This window comes from Panthera pardus, unplaced genomic scaffold, assembly GCF_024362965.1.
Source record: "Panthera pardus isolate Hobbes unplaced genomic scaffold, ASM2436296v1 HiC_scaffold_9, whole genome shotgun sequence".
NCBI lineage: Eukaryota > Metazoa > Chordata > Mammalia > Carnivora > Felidae > Panthera > Panthera pardus.
This window is the reverse complement of record NW_026527024.1, coordinates 7,642,787-7,665,697: the sequence shown is the minus strand read 5'-3', so window position 1 is coordinate 7,665,697 and position 22,911 is coordinate 7,642,787. Positions and strand designations below refer to the sequence as shown.

The following is a 22,911-nucleotide window of genomic DNA, read 5'->3' as shown; positions in this document are numbered from 1 at the left end:
GGCCTGCACACACTTCTCTTTGCTCTAGAAAGGCCTTTATACCCCATCGTGTTCCTGGCTAATTTACGCCAAGGAGCCTTTCCTGGGGCTGAAGGACATCCTCCCTGCTGGTTGAGCCAGGTGCTCTCTGGGCCTTACCTTTCAGCCTCTTACCTGCCCTAAAACTGATGTGTGCCTGGTGAAGCTACAGCAGAACGGGTCTAAACAGAGATGGGGACTTAGTGGGGATGAGTGGATTAAGTAAGGCAGGTGATCCCAGGAGTGTGCAGGTGGACAGCTGGGATCAGGACACCTACCGCCTGGCTCCCTGCTGATGTGCCGTCCTGGGGCTGAGTGCCGTTTGTGTTCCTGTGTGGTCTCCAGGCCTCACAGAGCACTGGGGTGAGTGGCGAGGGCCCAGGGTGTCCCACCCCGTGCCCTCTTGGTGGGAGTAGAGTCACCTCAGCCTCTTCCAGGGTGATTAGCCATATTCATCACAAAAAACACAGCCATATGACCTGAAATGCCACTTTCTAGGAATTTGCCCTACAACCTACTTGCACACACGTGAAGAGATGTTTGTGCAGTCATCTTCATTGCTACCTTTTTTTTTTTTTTTTTGGTTATAATCCTAGGAACAACTTAATTTTTGTAACAAGAGACTGATTAAATGTGTCATATCTATACTGTAGAGTCTTGCAGTTGTTGAAAAGAATGAGGTAGAACAATCTCCAGAGATCTGGTTATTAATACTTATAGTGATGGTTAACTCCCATTGGGAGCTTGCTGTGTGCCTGGCACCACTCCGTGCCCTTTGTGCCCTTTGTCTCATGTAGCCCTCACACTGCCCTATGGTGCAGGAGACACACTCAGGCACTGGCTTCAGAGCCCGAGCTCTTAACACCACAATAAACATGCAGGTGTGAAAAATGACCCCATTGGCAGGTTTTAAAAATATATACTGGATCCTGTAAATAAAAAAGGCCATTTATTAAAAAACAGGAATCTTATCGAAGATCCCACCAACTTTTCAAAGTTTATTAGGGGATAAGATGAAGGTGGGTGAGATTGGACCTATAGAGTCCCTTATGGGGTCTTGGGGTCCCCTTCCTCTCTCTCAGGCCCTAGGGTTCACAGAAGGGGTATGGCCAGAGCCTACAAGGATGCCCAAATGTTGGAAGCAGGAATGCATGTCCGGCGTTCCTATTCGAGCTACCAGGAGCAGCTGAATCCTGTGTAATTAGCTCTGTTTGGGAGAAATGTTTGTTGTAATCAAGTCGTATTTCCAGGGTTTTACAGCCCAGTTGTTTTCTCAGCTTGTACCAGCTGGGTGTTGGCACCGCCTCACCCAAACTTCAGATTATGAAACATCATCATTTGCAAACTGCTGTATGAACAGGCTTGTATTTTGTTGTGCTTTTGGTTCTTCCTGATCCCCCTTGTGTCCATTCCCTTTGGATCTTTGCAGTGTTGAGGTTCAGGAATAGGCCATTGGTGAATAGTTGATGCTGGATGATCAGTCATAGAGATTCTGCCTTTCCACCTCAGGACCCTCCCCTTGCCCAGGTCTTTAGCTGCGAGTTTGCAGTCCTGTTTTGCTGGCAAGCTCTCAGGTCCCTCTGTGCTGGTGGATGCCTTCTTTGTCTGCACAAAGCAGAGGGGGTTCTCTGTGCATGAGGGTTGGCCATGGTGGGCAGTTCCTCTGCAGCCAGGAGGACCACTCTTTTCTGAGGGGACATTTATGTGGGAAAGACTGAGCTTCCAGCCTCTGCTATCTGCTGATGCTGGCAAGGATCAGGGAGACATTCTGTGCTTTTGAAGGACCTGTACTCAGTATAAAGAAGGCTTTTTATGTCTTTGGTTTGGTATTTAGTTAATCCACTTCCGTCCACATGTGGGATTTTGAGCCTACTCCCATTATGTTTTGGCACGGGCTGCTGGCAGTGTTCATCCCATCATCGATCCTGAATTGCTTGCTGTGAGCCTTCCAAGTCTGTGTAACCCGTGGGGTTGGTGGTACAACAGAAGATGCACTTCATGAATTATTAAGACCAGTGGTAATCGAAGAGCTTCACTCTCATGGTATATTACTCAACACATTCTTCTTTAGGCATCTAGAGCAAGTGTACAGGGCATCCACACGAGGATCAGCGGTGCTGCTTTTAAAGTGCTAAATGGACTATTAATAATCAGGAGCTTTAACATATCGCTGACTTTATTTGTGGGAGATGGAGGGGGTGTCGTAATGCAGACAGGCCCTGGGTGTCGCTGCACTGACTTCGATTTTGTTTGTTGCTGTTGTCACTGTTGATTTCATGGTCACTTCTCACGGGAAGGGAAGGTGGACGTAGGGCTATATACCCCTGTCCCCACCTCGGAAGACTTGTACGGGGGGTCATGAAATCCTAAGACATGTGTCCATTGGTTTGTTTGCTAATCCATTTGGCACCAGGGAGAGGGAGATTTGAGGGTCTCCCCCCTGTTGAAACATATCTAAAGGGACTTTGGTCTGTGAGCTTCTTTCAGGCTCCTTTCTTGTGACCATGATCACCCACACTGTGGAGTTTCAGCCAAGTGTTGGCAGTGGGGACGTCGATGATTTCAGAAGTGGCTGTCTGCCCCTTGAGAGTGTCTTGTCTTGCATAGGGATTCTCCAATTGAGAGCTGGTGGGGTGGGGGGCATGTTAAAATGCAGTTTCTGATTCAAGTTTGGACTTTCAAGTTTGCATTTCTGGGGCCACATTTAAGAAAGTGAGGTCTGAAACAGTGTTAGAACTGATAAACTAAGCAATAAAACCCTTGTTACTTGGGAATCAGGAAAAAGTTTCAGCCTGCTTTAAAAGAAAAAACGAAGTAACACTAAAACCTGCTGGTGTGCGTGTAAGACCATTTGGCCTTTTCTTTAAAAAAGCCTTTTGTATTCAAAGAAAATGTACAGGTATTGGAGGTTGCCATAGTCCACAGAAGCATACGTTCCCGTGTTAAAAAAGAAGGCTTGTGTGGAGAACCCCTTCCCCAAATGGCTGCCAGGGACCTGTTTCCCAGGCAGGTGTTTACCTCTTAGACCTGAGTCATTAGCTTTTCTATAGTGATAGGTGTTGCAAGATTTGTAATTTTGAAAGATACCCTGAAATGTCAAGAGAATTGTTGGGGTTGTTACTTCTAGAACCATTAGACTGTTCTGGCTTCAAGGAACTACAGGAATAATTATGGATGCCCTGATCCACTTAATCTCTGAATTTCTGAGATTTGTTGACTTGGTCAAGTTTACAAGGGTGGGGGAATTTAAAATTAGAACCCAGGGCTCATGACTCCTAGACCCTGCCCATTCACCACTAACAGAGCAACTCCCACTTACGGAATGCCTACTGCATGTCGGGATCAGTGAACCTTTTTGACCTGGATGCATCAAACATCAAGTCAATTAATCGATGCCCAGTCACACCTGAAGGAACACTGTGTGGGCAAGATTTCTAATGGAATGCAAATTCTGAGTTCTTATGATAGTTGTTTGCCCCTTAGAAGGATACAAGAGTTAAGACAGCTGACTTCTCTTAAGGACATTTGGTGCAGCTTTCCATTCATTTTTTGTCAAGCCAGATATTTTTAGCTCTACCTTCAGGGATAACAGTTTGTGCCTGTCGATTTCTGTTCTCGAAGGGCTTCATATACAGAGCTCTGTCCTCTTTACTGCTGCATATGGTAAGTTTCTTCATATGAAAGCCAGGCAAGTGGCTTGACCTACATCAAAGGGTCATTGGATGAACTGCCTCATCCCAAACATGCAGTGAGCAAGGCCACCTATTCTCATTGTTAAGCTGAGAGTTCTGCTCTTATTTGGTTCACAATAAATATCAGTTCCACTTTCATCTAACAATCAATGAGGAAAAAAAAACACCTTTGTTTTGTCGCTTGGCTAGGTCAAGACATTTACTTGTTACTCTGAGTGTCTCACAAATCATTAGAAACCACACAATGGAAAATCAACATATGCCCATTTCCGGGTATATACCCCGAAGAACTGAAGGCAGGATATCTTGCCCCCATACTCATAGCAGCACTATTCACAGTAGCTAAAATGTGGGAGTAACCCAAGTGTCCATCCACAGATGCATTGATTGTTCTATGCAAACAGTATGATCTGTACAAACAATGGAATGTTATTCAGCCTTAAAAAGGAAGGAAATTCTCACATCTGCTACAACATAGATGAACCTTGAGGACATTATACTAAGTGAGATAAGCCAATCACAAAAGGTCAAGTACTGTGTTATTCCACTTTTATGAGGTCCCTAAAGTTGTCAGATTCTTAGAGACAGAAAGGAGAGGGTGGGCACTGGGGGCTGAGGGAGGGGGACAGAGTTCCATGTCTGCAAGATGGAAAAAAGGTTTTGGAGATCTGTTGTACAACAATATGCGTAGAGTTAACATTACTGGACTGTACACTTAAACATGGTTAAGATGGTAACTTTTATGTTATGTGTTCTTTAACACAATAAAAAATTAAAATATGTAAATGGAAAGAAAGCAGCAAGGTGAGTTTAGTTTTATAACATATCCCTGTTGCTTGGATGTCCTTGTAGAGTCTATCTTGACTTGCAGGCCTTGTGGGGTTCTGGGGACCTAGATTCCTAGCAGCGGGTTAGTTGGCCCACACACATTCTCTGTTGATGTCCCTCAAGTGTGAGAACATGGGGATGTGGGGCCATGGGAACCTGGTGTGGGAGGTTCCCCAGAAGGAGGTCTTAGTCGTAAAGGCCTGACAATACATGCCCTGGAGGGCCAGGCATTCCCTCCCCCTGGACCACATTCCAAAACAGAAGCCTAGTTAAGTTCTATGTCAAGACTTTTCTCGTGTCTGTACGATGTGTTGTGTGGTTGTTTGGTGGCCTTCCAACAATGGAACAGCCATGATTGTCATTGGAAATGAATGCTCAGTTAGAGAGAATGGGGTAAATGAATGGACATACCTATGTAATGGAGTCCTGTTTGGCTATTTATTGGCCTGAAAGGTGGGATTATGTTGTTCTGAAGAGGGAAAAAACCAGGTCTCAAAAAAATCTGACCCAGTCTGGTTTAAAAAATATATATATTCATGGTGTCTTGTGTATCTGTATATGAGCGGGACTTGGGAGTGCATTTTGTTATCTTCTTTTTACTTCTCTTTATTTTATTTATTTACTTATTTGTTAAAATGTATGTTTGTATGTATTTTTTATTTTAAGTAAACTCTACTCCCAATGTGGGGCTTAAACTCATGACCCTGAGATTAAGAGAGGCATGCTCTACCTACTGAGCCAGCCAGGTGCCCTTACTTCTGTTTACTTGAGGAAAACACTGTGTAATGAGAGCAATAAAAATTAGTTTCTAATGTAAAATATGTAACTTATCTTTTTAAATTCTTTTTTAACATTTATTTATTTTGGAGAGAGACAGAGAGATACAGAGCATGAGCAGGGGAGAGGCAGAGAGAAAGGGAGACACAGAATCTGAAGCAGGCTTCAGGCTCTGAGCTGTCAGCACAGAGCCTGATGTGGGGTTCGAACTCACAAACCATGAGATCATGACCTGAGCCGAAGTCGGAAGTTTAATCGACTCAGGCACCCCATGACTTATTTCTTTTTAAATGCGTTAATGAAGAACAAAGAAAACGTGAGAGAAAAATCTTATCTCAGAACCAGACCTTATTCCCATGGGTGGTTCTGGGGAGTCGGTCCCTCAGCCCTCAGTGCCTCTGCCCTGTTGGGCCTGTGGTCAGCATCAGGGGTCTGGGTTTGAGCTGTTCTGGGCCTTGGGACCTATACTGCTTTGATGTATTGGCTGATCTCAGCATGAGGTTCCTCTTCTGATTACAGAATAACAGTAGTAAGGAAATCCCCATTTGTCATGAAGATTAATGAGCAATGCAAGAGAAGATGTCCTCTTCCTCCTCCTGGGCCTGGTGTCTTTGCTTATGCTATGGGAGCTTCCTGCCTCTGGTCGGGGAGCCTTCCGCCCATGGAAGTTGAGAGCCCTTCAGAGGATTCCAGAACTGCTTTTTTCTTGTCTTGTATTGATGTGTAGAGAGGGTCCAGAACCCATCCTTGACTGGCCTGAGTGAGGGGAAGAACCTGTTCATCTCTGTGCTGGATTATGGACACTGCTCCTCACCTTGCCTTCATGGCCTCTGTTGGCATCTCTGCTTTAACAAGCTCCTTTGGTTCAGACCCACTTACATTGTTTTTGGTGCCTGAAAACATTAGTGGAGATGGCCCTCTGGGTGCCCATGCTGAACCTCATCCCTGGGGCCCACTGATGGTATTTGTTGCCCAGACACCCCCCAGGGGCAGTACACTAAAGACAAAGGCTAATGCTGGAAGGCTGTGACCTTGGGCCTCAGCATCTATACTCAGGGGACCAAGCTGAATGGGGTGAGTCTTGGTTAAAGGTGATCGATCAAACACATCAGCTTGGACTCTAAGAATGCAGCATTAGCACTGGGCTGAAGGTGACTGTCCTGTAGGAGTTATTTAAGAGGGGCATTGCCAGGTGGACAGTAGTAAGGCCTAGGCGGGGTGGGTGATTAGTGATGAAGCTTTGGGGTGATGGTGGGGTTCGTGGGGTCTGGAACTGATGGCCGAGAAATAATTTGTGGAGACATGTTTGGTGCAAAAAGGTGATTTTATTAAAGCCTGGGGACAGGACCCGTGGGCAGGAAGAGCTGCCCAGTAAGTGTGTGTGTGGGGGGTGACCATTTTATGGAGTCGAGGGAGATAAAGCCAAGAGGGAGTTTTCAAAGAGACTGTCACATGCTGAAGACTTACTGGAGGCCTAGCTTTTGTCAAGCTAAGGTTGTTTTTCCCTCTAGCAAAGTATTAACATTAAGACAGTAGGGATTTTCTGGACTTCAGGGTATGATGGGATTGCCTTTTTCTGGTAAACTGGTAGAAGCTCTTATCAGTTTAGCCATTTGTTTGTTTGTTTGTCTTGTCCTTTTCTGTTTTGGGGTAGCTGGGAGTGTCCAAGGAATATCACACAGATCCCACCTGGGCTGGGAGGGGGTGCTAGCTTTTGCTTTGCCCCCCAAGCTTGCCTCACGCTCCCTCATCTTTAGTGCCTCACCAAGAGAACAGACTGATGAGGTTTTCATCCACAGAAGACATGGGAAAAACAACTCAACTTGCTTTGCTTCTGTTAAGTGGTTAGCCTGATGCCAGGCGTTGCACAGTTCCGGGAATGCTAACTCTGGATCTCTAGGGGAGGACGGTCCAAAGTGCTCACTCATAGAGTACCTTCCTATGGTGCTCCCAAGGGGCTGGGGAATCAGGGCTGAGGATTCTGCTTTCCAGGGCAGGACCACAGTTTCTTCCCATAATAGGTTCTTTGGAAGAGAATAAAAACAAGGAAAAGAAAACTGGAATTATCTCTGGAACATCCATGTTTATGGACCATTCCTGCATGCTGGGCTTGGCTGAGCATTTGGACACCAAAGACAGCAGATGCAGTCCCCACCCTCAAGAAGCCAGGTTCTTCCTGACCCTGCTGGGTTTTCTTGTTCTGCATCTTGTCTGTCCTAAATCTACCGCTCCCAAATTCAGGGGCAGCCTCTGCCATTCTCCCTACCAGTGCCCTTGGTGGGTTTTGTGGCTTTTACTGTCATCTCCTGGTTTCAGTCACTCTGGAATGGAGAGCCCACTTACATTGATCCCTGATAGTTCTTTGACTTTTATTGTTGAGGCAGATTGGACTTTTGTGCCCTGTGGGCTCATTGTGGGGCAGGGTAAGCAGAGTTCTCTGGCTAAATCTGACTGTTCTTACCCTGCAGCATGATTTGTGGATTATCTGGGATTTTATGTCCTGCAGGTAGAGGGGGGTGTTTATTTAACTAAGGGGCTTGCTTCATTTCAGGCTCAGAAACCGCTCATATTAAGAGATGCTGCATCAGGTGTTCATGAACAATTTCCCAATGAGAGCCACGTTGGGGTCTGGCTGTAGCTCCAAAAGCCTGGGGACAGGGAGGGTTCATAGGAAAGCCTGTGATTGGAAGGTGATCCTAGAATCACTTGGCTCTCAGCCTTGTCAGTGGAGCTAGCTTGCCGGAGTTCCTGGGCCCACGGCAGGCAGTGGAGAAAAATCCCAACCTTGGGCCTTTGTTCAAGGCTCACATTCCTCCTGGACCAGACAGAGATGGAAGCACTTCAGGGTTTCAGGCTCTCAGTCTTGGCTCACATCAGCCCCCCGTGCCATCATGGGGAATTAAGAGAAAGGGTTATATCTCCTAAAACAAGCACCGAGTCAAATCAACCCAGCTACGTAGAAAAAGTTGTAGAAGTATACTTTAAAATGCACTCAATAATAGTAACTAACATTTACAGCAATCTGAAAAGCTCTATGGGCATTTTCTTTTTTTATTTTCACAATAAATTCATTTGTACAGATGAGGAAGCCTACAGATGAGGAAGTACAGCAGCAGATTTGGGACCTGTTCCAGATGGGCTGTGGCCAAAGTCTGTGCTCACAACACTTTCCCACCTCTCCCTGCTCTGTGGGCCTCCTCCCCTCTGTACCCCTTCTGCTCCCCTCTCCTCCCCTCTTCTCCTCACTGTCATCCTGCTCCTCCTCCCCCAACATGTGGAAGAATGAATGGCAGCTTGTCCACGGGGCAGCATATCCATGAGTGGTGGGTCTTTGTGTAGAGGAGATGAGACAGGAGATAGGAGAGTTTGTCCGAGTCATCCATGGAGACAGAGCTTGCTTGCGGTCCGCCTGTATGGTCTTTAGGAGATTCCATGGGGGGGTCGTAGGATTGCAGAGGCATTTTCCATGGGGAATGCTGAGGTGCCATGGTTGGGACTGGCATTAGAGCCTTGGCAGCTGAGCTGAAAGGGGTGGGGTCAGGGGTCTGGGTTACTTGGTGCCAGAGCAGCCTCTGTGGGTTTCCTGGGGTACAGAGGGGCAGGAGCAGAGAGTGGTCTGAATATAGGGTGTGATGAGGTCAGCCTCCTGGAGCTGAGGGACCATGAGCAGGTGCTTTATCTTGTTCATTTTTTTTTTTAATGTTCATTCATTTTTGAGAGAGAGAGAGAGAGAGAGAGAGAGCGAGAGAGCGAGAGAGCATGAGCAGGGGAGGGGCAGAGAGAGATGGAGACACAGAATCTGAAACAGGCTCCAGGCTCTGAGCTGTCAGCACAGAGCCTGACATGGGGCTCGAACTCACAAGCTGTGAGATCATGACCTGAGTCGAAGTCGGATGCTTAACTGACCGAGCTACCCAGGTGCCCCTTGTACATTTTTAATTACAGCCGTATGCCTGTGGTCTCATCACAATCCTTTGATAGCCTGTGAGCTCCATGTCAGTTTGGATGAGTAGTAGCAGACCTTCTCCTGGCCTGCACAGTGGGTGTCCCAGGTGGAGGGCTTGTCTGTGGGGACCAGCCAGGAAGTGGCTGCCTGAGCCCCGTTCCCAGCTGCCTGGCCTTTGCTGGTCTTAGATTTGTTTCAGTGCTGTCATTGTAACTGATACGAGGCCGTATTTTGTGCCCTCCGGGTTTCCTTCCCTTGGAGTTTCTAGATCTGTTGGCCTTTTGTGAATCCACTGCCCTTGCATTATTTACAGAGGAATTGGATCCGCAGAGACAACTGGGGAGGAGGGACAACTGTTCTGTTTTCTGTCTCTGCATTCCAAGTGCAAATATGACTTAAAAATAGATTTTTATGGAGGGACAAGAACGCCCACTCCATGGGCTCTTTGGCAGGAGAGAGACCTGGGCAGGGATGTCCGGGATTGGTCTTGGCTGCTGTTGCCTGGACACTGCTGAGACCCAGGTCACACCAAGGCAGCTACAGGTTGTCACAGCACCCTCCTTTGCTTCATCCCAGCTGGGCACTGGATCTGGCTGACCTCAGGTTGAACGGGACAGGTTTTCAGTTAATGTCAGGGACTTCATTCGCTGACGAACTGTAGTGGGAGAAACCATCCACCTGTGACTCACTATGGGAGGTTCATGTCAGCTTCGTTTCTAAGAACAAGATTCTGTCTTTCTTTAAAAAAAAGGCTGAATCATTCATGCAAACATTATTTACCCAGTATTCCTTCCTCTCCCATGGTAATCCAAGTCCTGTTTGTACATGCCTGTCCTCGTGTTGGATGAAGAGAATTTACAGATCAACATTAGACTCCATCCCTGGGCCTCTTTCCTGGGCGCCAGCCTACTGCTGCACCCCACATCAAAGAATGGCTCTATGGCAGAGGGCTGGTCCTTCTCTGAGTGAAGGGGGTTTTGCTGCCGTGTGGAGGAGCCTGGCAGAGGGTTCTGGAAGGTCTTTCCTAGGAGATGGTGTCAGTACAGACCTCAGGTTCTGGTGTTTGCTGAGTTTCATTCATTACAATGTACTATCCCAAAGCTTCCCTTCCTGGTTCAGCCCAATCACTCCTGTCTCCTCCTAGGTGGTGGCCAGGGTAGTGACTGCCTCTTCTTGGTCTGGGCACTAGAGAGGCCCTCAGCCTGGAGGCATCTGAGTTCATGCCACTCCCTGCTGGGCTTCTCACTTGCTCCTGGGTACCCAGTGCTGTGGGTGGGCAATGTCATGCCTAGGAGTCATGACCGTCTCAGGCCATTTTGATTAGTCTTGATGTACAGTCTTTAAAAAATGTCTGCAATACTGCGGATGGAGCAGTGCTGCCAGGTAAGACATTTGAGGCAGCTTCAGAGGCCAGACAGGGAATGTTGGCTTACAGCCATGAACTCAACTTTCCTAGGAGTACTTTTCATTAAAGGGTCCTTGTATTTCGAACATGAATCAGCTGCCTGCCTGACCCATTAGCAGATCACAGGAGCGATTCTAAGGGTCACTGGTCTCCAAGAAAACTAAGCAAGAATAAATCAAGCAATAGAAAGAAATTTGACTTTCTCTGCCTACAGCTAAATGCCATGGGATCGACTCCCCATGCTGGTTTGCGGTGTGTAGGAGGAAGAAACCTTTGGGGACAGTGACTCTGGGGTCTGCAGATGGGAAAATCAGGCATGAGGGTAGCACTGTGAATTCTGGAGGCTGCTTAGCTATGTGTCCTCCCACACTTGTTCTGGATTCTGTCACTTGTGAGGTGGGGGCATTAGGGATGCCTGATCTACCTTCCTCATACATACCCATTACATATACCACCCCGGGAGAGTGATTGTGTGATGATGGTGGCCCCAAGGTTAGAAGTCGCATGCAAGCCCTTACCCCTGCTGGCTATTGGCACTGGGGACAGCTGGGCCTCTGGGTGGGGCCAGTGGCTGGAGTTGCTATCCAGGGTCATTCCACAGTCGCTTTCCTCTCTAGTTGGCCTTCTGAGTACCTCAGAGATAATGCATTTATTATTACTTAGGGGACAGAGGCTGTGTCTGTTCAGTGACCACTTGCTTGCAGAGGACATGGAGGGCAGCTAGCTGGACATACCTGCAAAGGCATTTACATGTTGCCAGCAGTGACTTATTACAAGGTCAGAAGCTGTGCTCAAAGCTCATGCTGCAGGGACTTCCCATCTCTGGGGCAGGTGGAAATCTCAAGATGCTAGAAAGTTCTCTATATGTTGAACTGAAGCCAAGTCCTCTATACCTTTCACCCAAGTGGGTGAATTAAATAACCATGACTCCTTGTTACTTTCCCCCAAAAGGACACAGCCAGTTTCCAGACCCTTCATTTCTTATTGTGCTCCTTTGCCATCTGAAAATCTCCCTTAAACCATGAAGTAGGTTGGATGTTAGCCTCCAGCCATGTTGCTGTCCACTTGTTGGGTGAACTCTCTTAGGTTGATGGTGGGAGTCTCTGGGTATGGCTCTCTTGAGGCCTACTGGGCACTAGGATAGGACCTGGGGCTCTTCCTGGAGTGAGTGCTTGACATGCCACCCCCCCTTTATTTTTAATTTGAAAAAGAGACAGAGGGAGAGAGAGAATCCCAAGAGAGAGCATGTATGTGTGAGGGGGGTAGGGGAGGGCATGTGAGGAGGGACAGAGAGAGAGAGAGAGAGAGAGAGAGAGAGAGAGAGAGAATCCCAAGCAGGCTCTACACTCAGCACAGAGTCCGATGCAGGGCTTAATGCCACGACCCTGGGATCATGACTTGAACCAAAATCAAGAGTTGGACCCTTAACTGACTGAGCCAGCCAAGTGTCCCTGAAATGCCCCTTTTCAAGCTACATTTCTGAGTCTACGTTGCCTCAAAAGGAAAATGGGGGGCTGCAGTGCCTACCCTTTAAGACTGGGAAGAGTAAATAAAATAATGAAGAGCACATTGCAGACTGGAACGACTCAGTGGGGCAAAAGATCTCCATCAGCAAGCTAGTCATCTGGAGTTCAGTTGCGGGCTGCTGAAGGTAAAATATTTTGGCAAAGGTCTGGAGTGCAGATGTTTCAGTTACAATGGAGATGCCTTGTTAACAGTGGTGACACAGCAGTGTTTTGATGTTCAAGTGAGCTCTGCTCTTCCTGGCAGCCAAAGCAAAAAGAAAAACTCACCAGATTACATAGTTTATATGGGCTGATCCAAGGAACCATTGCAAAGAAACTGATCATGCACTTCTGTTTGGGCAAAGTCCCCACCCCTGGACATTTGAGTTTATGAGGAAGAATTCACTGCGTCGGCCTCAGGTCAGAACTGAACCCTATATGGTGGAAGTGTGTCCAGAGGCACAAAGAAGGACACATGGTCCCTCACAGTGAGGGTGTGGAGGGCAAGGTCCAGCCTAATGGTCCTGTGCCTTTGCCCAGTGGGCCCCAGTTCACCTGGCTTAGGTGTTTATGGGCATCTGCCCTAGTTGTGGTCTGTAGCCCTCGCAAGAAAATACTGCTAAATTACATCTTGTAAAATTTGAGAGTCTTAAAGGAAAAAGAGACATAATAAGATGCCAGGGTGACAGTGGTTCTGGAGCAGTAGAGAATTTGCTGCTCACTCCTTGACTGTGGGCTTCCTATTTCCCCACTTGAGGGTCTTACGTTGCTGCACCTCTTCATTCATTGGCATGAAGGGCCAGTAAGCAGTCTAATGGATCATATTTTGAGATGGCCCCCCCCACACCAATCTGTTATGGAAAAGTGACCATATCAATCCTGGGAAGGTGTAGAAAACAGAAAGAAATGATGCCATGAAGTTTTACTTGAAAGTAGAATTAATGTAAGGGACGAGAAATCTTCCTGGTGAGTTTACGTGTAGTCTGACAAGTTATTCTGGGGATAGATGAAGTATTTGATGAAACACTGACACGGAATTAGTGAGTGGCTGTGCCTACCCTTTTGACCATCATTGGTTTCAGCTGGGCATTGATTCAGTGGTGGTGGCCTGAGCCTGGAAAGGCTGATGATGGAATGCTGTGTGCCACCTGCTCGTCATGCCTCCTGGTGTCCCTGTGATGTAAGCCAGATGGGAAGCAGAATGGTAGTTCCCCCAAAAGCCAGCTGACTCAATGTTTTTTACATGTTTTTACTTGTCTAACTGCTCTGTGATGTTACTCAGCTGGATAGAGGGTTGAGTACTAAGAACTGGGGAGTTAAACTATTCCTGTTTAACTCTTTAAAAGGATGGTGGTGAGATGAATTTAAAAAACTTTTAAGTAAAGGCTGGGAAAGGGGACCCATCAAATTCTCAAACAAAGCTGACTAGATAATGAGAAAGGTCCTGGCTGCAATGGGGACCGACAGTGGCCAAGTGTCTGGTGGAGACGGGCATTCTGTCCAGTGGCAAACCAAGTTTCGCAGGAGGTGTGGAAGGGTGCTGCACATTTTGAATGAGCAGCTGAGGGCAGCATGCCATCTCATCATCTGAGATTTATTGTTATTCTTGGAAAGTTTGTGGTGGAAAATGGGGAGTCCAGGGTGACATCTGTGCAGCCCACTCTTTAAATGCCAGGTTCAGAGCAAGACACCATTCTACCCCTGGTCTTTATTCCTACCTGAAGAAGACAAGGAACCTTGGCCCCTGACACCTCTCTGAGGTCTTGGAACTTGGGAGTACCTTCTGGGGAAGGAGTGTACCGAGTTCAGTGAACATGGGTTCTGGTGTCCAGTGATAAGCATCGTGTGGGGGAGGAGGGCTGTGTTCCTCCCACAGGGACATTCAGAGACTATTGAGGAGGGGTCGTGATAAGTTAGCCCTGCCCGGAACAGTCCACACACTTGACTGTGCTTTTTGCAAATGAGAGGTAAGCTATTATATAGGAAGTAAAATAGGCTCTTCAAGTTACGAATTGGGTGAAGAACACCAAAGACTTACTCCAGGAGGTATCCCAATGCTTTCCTCTGATAAATTCTGAGATCACTTACAGATTCAACACATGAAGGGCTGCCCGCTCCCTCTAATACAAGCTGAGTACCCTGAATGGAGCTTGATGTGGCCTATGAGCAGGGCTCTGAGTATCTGTGTTAAATATTTCATAGCATTCGTTACATTTGCAGTTAGGCCTCACACACAAATACAGTGGGGTTTTGGCTAATGCAGCACTTCGTGTACGCTCATGTTCGTATCTGCATGTCCTACAGTGCCAATATTATGATTTTAAATAGTCTGCCATCTTGAATGCAGGTAATGCAGTTCCTCTCAATCCTGCTTTTTCATTATATATCAGGGTGTTTTCAGTTACTATAAAAAGGGAAATGAAAAACAAAAATATTGAGACATATATGGCATGTGGATCTTTTTGAGGGTTTTGTGAAATGAAACCAATGATGAGAGGGGTACGTTTTGGGTGGTGATGGGGCATGGGCGACTGCCTTCCCCTCACTCTTTCCATTTCTTCACCCACTTTCCCAAGAGGCTTCCGTGGATGTAAGGGTGGGAGAGGGCTGTGCCTGGCAAGCAAGGCCAACATGGAAGCTTTGGCCAGGGACCTCGGCTACACCTTCATCTCTTTGGATCTCACTCGTCTTGTTTGAAAAGTGAATGGGTTGAACAGACGAGGGTTTTTAAAGCAGAAGAATCTTTTCTTCAAATGAACTCTGACAAAGGAGTCTACTCAGTAGACCTTGTGACTCAACAGTATTTGAAAATGTGATTTTGGGGCATTTTTTCATACCTTTCCTCCAGTCCACAGTGCTCATTGTCTGGGGGGGGGGGTGGTGTGGGGCCGTCAAAGGGGGCACACCCTTTACCCACTGTGGGTCTCCTCCCAGGCAGTGCCCTTCATACTTCAGGGCTTGATGAATTTGGATTTTCAACAGTGTCTGGCTCTTCTTTTCATAGAGACTTCTGGAATTCCACAACAAAACCTTGATAAATGGAAAAGGAGCCCTTCTTCACGAACAGAACCTAAAGGCACAGATTTGCTGTCAGCGTGTATTAGTATTGTATAAAACCCAATTTTGAAGTTTTTTATCATTAATGTTCGACACACTGAGAAAAACATTAATATTAGAAGAAGAAAGATAGGTGTGCTGGGTTGAGCTTGGATCTGGAGCACAGCAGGTCTCATGCTCTCTTCCTCGTCAGCTAGACTAGATGTCTGTGGGCAGATCCCTTCTTTGTGCTTCCATTTATTCTCACCCACAGTGATACGTACAAGAGCAAACAGACCGTGTGTCCAGCCAGTATGTGCATAGCTTTCTGATGTCCCCAGATAAGAATGACAAATCAGTAAGACATACAAAATAAGGATGCTGGGTTTTTGGAACTGATGAAAAATCTAGAAAATATGTTGTTTCATTTTTTTGAAGAATGTAAACTAAAGCCAGATAGACACACTTTTTTCTTTTTCTTTTTCTTTTTTGTTTTGTCTCCTGTTCTTCCTTCAGGATCTTGAGAAATATATATAAATGTTAGTAATTAGCACATAATTTGGTAGTTTCTAAATGAATTCTTAAATGTTGTTTTAAAATTATTTTTTATTTATTTTTGACAGAGAGAGAGAGAGAGAGACAGACAGACAGCGAGGGGGGGTGGCGCAGAGAAGAGGGAGAGAGGAGGACACAGAATCTGAAGCAGGCTCCAGGCTCTGAGCTGTCAGCACAGAGCCCGACGTGGGGCTTGAACTCACGAGCCATGAGATCATGACCTGAGCCAAAGTTGGACGCTCAACCAACTGAGCCACCCAGGTGTACCTGTAAATGAATTCTTGGAGTAAAGCAGTGTTTGTGGTCTAAGGTAGCTTAGACTAGTTTGCTTCATAAATTGATGTAACAGGCTATGATTAAAAAATTTTTTTAAATGCATTTATTTATTGAGAGAGAGAGAGAGAGAGACAGAGTGAGTGGGGAAGGGGCAGAGAGAGAGAGAGGGAAACACAGAATCCGAAGCAGGCTCCAGGCTCTAAGCTGTCAACACAAAGCCTGACTCAGGGCTCGAACTCACAAGCCGTGAGATCATGACCTGAGCTGAAGTTGGACGCTCATCCGACTGAGGCACCCAGGCACCCCGTAATAAGCCATAATTTAACAGCAGTTCTGATTTATCTCATTCTGTACACGTGTCATCCATGCACATGGGTAAAACTTTGCTGTCTTTGAGTTCTTCTATCTTTTTCTGGTTTCCCTGAAATCGGATGCCCCTCCCCATAACACTTTCTCCTTCTGTGAGCATTGCAACCTCTTTTGGTTCTCAGTTGTGGTGAACTTTAGCAAGTATTTTGATTTTCTTCAACTCACTTAGCTAAACCTTAAAAGCATCAACTAATGTTCATGACTTGGTAGAATTATAGCCAGATTTTGCAAAGAGCTTGTGAAATGGCAGCCAGATGGCCATGGAATCTGAATATTTACTCCTGGGAACTGAAGCCGGTTTTCTGTCATGATGATGTTTCATGTGTGTGCTCACCTCACTTGGGAGCCTAACACCTTGTTCCTGGAAGTGACCCTCAGACCCAGTACAGAGGGTGCCAGAAGAGAGGGCGCATTGACCCTTGGGCTGCAGTGCCTGGTGGGAGACTGGCCAGTATCCAGCAGAATAACTGAATTTGCTGGCATTTGGACTTTAACTTCAGACAAGTTATGTTTACAGTGCTTCTGGGCAGGTCCACCCCAGCGGGCTGTCTGTCATTGCAGCCCAGGGTTCTCAGAATGATGATGCCAAATACCGGTGCCGATGGCGTTACCAACACCACATGTTAACGCTGTCTGCGCTTCAGACGTACAAGGCGAGGAAATGGCCCAGAGAAGCCAAGTGAAGTCACTTTGACATTTATGACAAAACATTTATCCTTTGTTTTCAAAAGGAGAGGCAGAAAAACTGTTGTATGAAGTACCTGGAGTGCCAGGCACTCTGAGAGTATTATTTCCTGAGGTATTTTGTGACCACAGGATCAGGGTCAGACCTGGATTTGAATCCCAGCACCAGTTACTGGCTGTGTGCAGCCTCAGATCACTTAGCCTCTCACAGCCGTGGCTGCCTCATCTGTAAAATGAGACTTCTATCTTGCAGGATGCTGTGAGGATTAAATACGGTCATTTATGGAAAGCACTTTGTGACGGGGACTCAATAAATACTCGATAGATGTGATGTATTATCACCAGATGTCAGCTGACCAACACTGAGCGTGTAACACTGGAGATGGATGTAGGCCTAGAATGTTTGTTCAGTTATTCCAAAGTAAAGGAAAAACTCATGAGGTTTTAAGGGTGGAAAAGGCATCAGTGGTGGGAGGTGTTTGAGCACCCTCGGTGTCCCCAGGGAGGCACGAATGACCATGTCACTGCCCTGCAGTCCCACGGTTCGTGGGCTGCCTCTGTCCCGGGTGAGGGATGGTGAAGTTCCAGATGTCCCCAAGTTCCGTGCTTGCCAAATATCCTGAGGGTGCATGCCGGGGCCTGGGGAGGAGAAAAGCTCTCCTCAGAAATCTGACCTTACCACGGCACAAACCCCTCCATTCCTCAGATCATGGAGGGTCTATGCGGCCTGGCTCCTCGTTGCCCACCGAGGCCCAATGTGTAAACCTGCATTGTACACTAGCAAGTAGGGAGCCGACCTTTGTCACAGCCCCAGGGAAGCTTGGCTTGCAGCCGGCTCCTTCGGGCTAAGCACCGGCCAATAAGGCTTCTGATTAAAGGAGATGTCAGTGACTTAGGGGTGGGAGGCTCTTCCCGGGGAGATGGCAGGTGACACTGAAGCGGACGCTGCAGCATCAAGGACCAGCAAGGCAGCAGAGAGAGAAGGCTGGCAGCGGGCCAGTTCCGACAGGGCGCAGCTGCAGCCCCGGCCCCTGGGCATTGTCAGACGGGGAGGGAGGCAGAGTGCCCATGGTGCAGCAGTCACACTTGGGCCTTGGTCCCAACCACACCAAACTGAAGTCCAGATTTTTGCCACACTGATGGCTCAGCAGTGAGATGTCCCCGGTGCCCAGAGCAGATGAAGCAGACGGACATGGCTGGGCTCTGCATAGAGATGGCTCTGCCTTGAACCTGGAACTGAAGGAAACGTTCTCATGGTGAACCATCACAGTCTGTGCTCCCCTTCCTCCATCGCAGGAGGGCGCACCCCGAGATGCCTTCTTCACTGCGCCTTGGACGTGGTTCCTCGGTCAGAGATGAGCTCTGCAGGACTCAGTGTGGGGCCTGCTGTTGAGGCTGTGGGGAGCCAGGGTCAGGTGCTCGGCTCGGTGTGCTGTTTCAACATGCTCACGCTCTTTTCTCCGTGGAGATGAAGTGCTTACTTTTGCAGGGGCTTAAACCCTGAGCTAAGTAAGTGCACACCGCCAACACTGCTAGTACCTGCGGCCACAGGCACTTAAAATGTAAGATAAATAGTAAATCCACACCTTAGTGCATCTGAATATAAATTTCAGAAGTTTCTCTGGCTCATTTGAATTCATAGTCATATTTTTAGATGAAATTTGGAGAAATAGTTTGTGGGAAAACGTGCCAGTTGTTCGTTACCAGTGTATCTCTTTGCAGTTTCTAACTGTGGAAAATTGTAGCTAACACCCAGAGCATTATTTTCCCTAAAATATTTTTGAATGTGTGATTTAGTTCCCTCCAAGATTATCTCCCAGGTGTGTTTGGAAGGACCGACCCGCAGGGTTGAGGCTGCTTCCCCTCCAGCAGGTCACCAGGCTCAGGTTTGGGAGTAAGACCTGAGGGTCCAGGCTGCCTGGCCTGTTGTCTCCAGCCATGTGAGTTGGGTGAGTTGCCTCATATCTCTTTACTCATCTGTAAAATGGGAATAAAATGCCAAGTTCATGTAATCTTGTTTCAGTTATAAGATGAGGATGTAAAGCATTGAGCACCCTGTCTGGCATGCAGCCCATATCCACAAATGTCAGCTGGCCCTGTCCCTGCCTTTTCACTCTGTGTCCTTGCCTTTGGACCATGCACTGGACACAGGCATGTTGAGAAGGGGTGCAGAACAGCAGTAGGCTAGGCACAGTCTGTTGCTAAGGGAGGGCACCTGCTTTTGTCATCAGTGCTCAGGGAATGGGGAGGTCCATCTCTTGTGAAATTCCAGGGAGCATTGCAAAGCATCAGACCCCATATACAGAATCGATCTCATCTATTAATTGAAACAGATATGGTGAATTATGCTGGATGCCTGGAGGACACCAGAATCGTGAAATATAGGACATTGTGCTTCTTCTCTGGAAACTTACAATTACACCCTCATTAGTGATGGGAACACATGAAACAATTAGGCGCAGATTTGAGATTGTCCATTAGTGGATTTCCACGGGATGACTTCAGCGCAGCAATGGCACCAGTTGCTAGGAGGGAATCTACGGAAAATAAATGTTTATAATTGTGCTCATCAATTATTTGGTAAACAAAAGAAGAGTCTTGAAAACAATTTCAAAATGAGATGCAGTTCACAGTCCTGGCTGTGTGCTTTGTGAAGCATGAAAAGAAAGCGACTTACACAAGACTCCCTAAAAACTTGGTCCCGACTCTCATTCTGCCTGTGGTCCAGTGGCCAGCCACTGTCCAAATCGGTTTCCTCATCGCCCCAGGAAGACTGGAATTCCCATGGTCTTTTACTCATTTCAGCCCTTGGGAAGCCAGAGTTTTGCTTCCAAAGCCGAAAGAAATAGATCTGGAGCAAAACCAGTATTTTCTCTTGTTAGCTCTAACATGACGACTTTTCAGCATTTTGAAAAAGCAGTTCTGCTAGAAATTGAAACAACAAATAAAATGTATGAGGTCAAGGTGAGACTGGCAAATACTATAAGGAACACTTATAAATAAAAGTGAAGAGCAGTCATTTATCAGAGGGCTAAATAAGAAATAAGCTGATAGTTCTGGCAAGGGAAAATGGTAATATAGAGTAATATAGCCCAATATTTAGATTTCTATGCAAGAAATAGTGTTTGGCCGAAGAGCCCAGAGCCGGCTGCTTGATTTGTTGGTAGGATGTGGCCTGGTGTTCTCCCTGTGTTGGGGGCGCGCTCTGCCCTTCCTTGCCCTGCCCATGGCCACAGCTGTTCTGTGCACCCTGTGGCCACTCCCTTGCCGTCTGGCCCCTCATCTGCTGGTCTGCTGGCAGTGGGAGACCAGGAGGCACTGAGAAGGAAGAAGGAAGTCTGAGGTTTCTTCCTCTGGGCTCCCTCCCAGCTGTGACCTCCCCACTGGCCCTGTCCGTGGGCTGCAGTTCAGTGCCCCCCTGTGGTGTCTTGGTGCATGTTCGCGAGCTCCTTCCTCTGGGGCCTTAGATATGAACAGCCGATTTGCTGCCAACCTGGAGGTCCCCCGTAGTCTTCATGGTTCCTCCATGTCCCTTTGTAAGTAGTCCCTCTATTAAACGCCTTCCAAATGATCTTAATTTCACTGAGCCATCTGTCTTAGTCCGTTTGGGCTCCATAGCAAAATACCACAGACTGGGCAGCTTAAACAGCAGATGTTAATTTTTCACAACTCTGGGCACTTTATATAAGTCCAAGATCAAGGTGGCCTCAGATTTGGTGACTGGTGAGTCTCCTCCTGGCTTGCAGACAGCTGCCGTCTTGCTCCTTGTGCTCACTCAGTGGAGAGGGAGAGAGAGGGCCTGGTCTCTTTCTCTTACAAGGGCAGTGATGCCATCATAGGGCTCCACCCCTCATGCCCAGTCCCCTCCCAAAGGCTCCACCTCCTGAGACCATCACAGGAAGGGTGGTTATGGTTTCAACAAAGCGATTTTGGGAAGACACAGTCATGCCCTTCGCAGTACCTGTCTGTCTCCACCTGTGATCCTGACTGCCAGGATGTTTGCCCATCTCTTTTTGGGTTCTGACTGGGTTGACAGTGGAGCTGGAAGTCCATTATGAGTCAACTGCCCAGTTGGTCTCCTATGCACCTGGTGCAGAATACAGACATGGCCAAGTGGGCTCACGTATGTAGTTTTTTTTCTTATTATTTGCTTGTTTTCTTGAAAACGACACCGACATTATGAACCCAGTCAAAGCCTCAAATCCAAAATCTTCTCTTCATGCCGCAAGCTTCTATTTACCCACCCCTGAACCCTGAGCTGCAGTGAAGATTTTCACTTAAAAGGCATTTCAGGCATTTTGATTTAAGTTTTTGTGCTGTCAGGATTATTATTATTTTAAAAAATGTTTTTAATGTTTTTATTTATTTTTGAGACAGAGAGAGACAGAGCATGAGCAGGGGAGGGGCAGAGAGAGGGGGAGACACAGAATCTGAAGCAGGCTCAAGGCTCTGAGCTGTCAGCACAGAGCCTGATGCAGGGCTCGAACTCACGGAGTGTGAGATCATGACCTGCGCTGAAGTCGGACGCTTAACTGACTGAGCCACCCAGGCGCCCCAGGATTATTATTTTAATTGACATGATCATTATTTTAATTGACAGTATCAATGAAATTTTGGGCCTCACATCAACAACAACCACAATAAAACTTGATTGGGGGCTGGGCTGGGTATGTGGTTGTTTTAGAATGTTCTAACCCTTTGGGTGTGAGCTAAAACCTAATTTTCCTTGTTCATCTTACCTATTACAGAACTGGCCTTTTAGATTATTCATGTTTGAAGTATTTTTTCCGATATAAAAATAACACCGGCTCATGGTAGAAATTTATACATTCTGTAAAGAATGAAGAAGCGAAAACCAATACCACCAAGTGTGGCCACTGTATTAAGGTTTGCTGTATTTGTTTCGAGTCTTTTTAAATTTTTTAATTTTATTATTATTTTTAAATGTCTCTTTATTTATTTTTGAGAGAGAGGGGGAGCATGAGCAGGGAAGAGGCAGAGAGAGAGGGAGACAGAGAATCCGAAACCGGGGATGTGGGGCTCCAACTCAATGAACCGTGAGATCATGACCTGAGCTGAAACCAAGAGTCGGATGCTTAACTGACTGAGCCACCCAGGTGCCTCCAGTCTTTTAAAAACATGGTTAAAAAAAAAAAATAACATGGTTGAGGACATACTCTACATACAATTTGTATCCTTTTTTCACTTTATATTATGTAAGCAGTTTACTAAGCAATTGAAAAACTTTTCATAACCTCATTTTTAATAGTTGCTTAATGATTGTCTTCATATGTTTTAAATAAATAATCATGTGAATGCGTGAGAAGGAGCCATCTATATGAGGGTCTGATTCCTCAGGAAGTCTTCCTCACCCCTCTGGCTTTATCTCTCTTTGCTGTGCCTTTGACAGGCAGTTGGGCCAGAGAGGGCAAGACTTAAGGGTAGTTGAGTACTGGGAGAAAGGTAAGAAACATGTAAAAAGTCAGGTGCTGTCTCCAGGCCCTGGTTCTCCCAATAATCCCGTGAGGTCCTGTCGTCAAATCCCTGTTTTACAGAAAGTGAAACTGAGGCTCCGGATCAAGGAAATAACCTGCCCAGGTGCCCAACTTGAAGGGGATAGAGTGGGGATTTAAGTTAGGCTTGTTGGCTGCCCATAGTTTCCCACTGTACTATTTTGCCAAGAGTATCAGAGACTGAAGCTACTTTTTTCTTTGACAGTATTGTGGAAGGAACGTGATAAACTTTTGCTATAGGTAACTTGGAGCTTAAATACTTCCTTAGGTTCTATGAGTAAGAGCCACAGGGAAGAAACCCATGGAA

General features: G+C 46.8%; 1 protein-coding gene across 2 annotated transcripts in view; it reads left to right on the top strand.

Moving 5' to 3' along the window:
• PTPRN2 (protein tyrosine phosphatase receptor type N2) overlaps positions 1 to 22,911 on the top strand; it is an 814,681-nt gene that overhangs the window by 22,505 nt on the left and 769,265 nt on the right. The gene's annotated exons all lie outside the window — the stretch shown is intronic.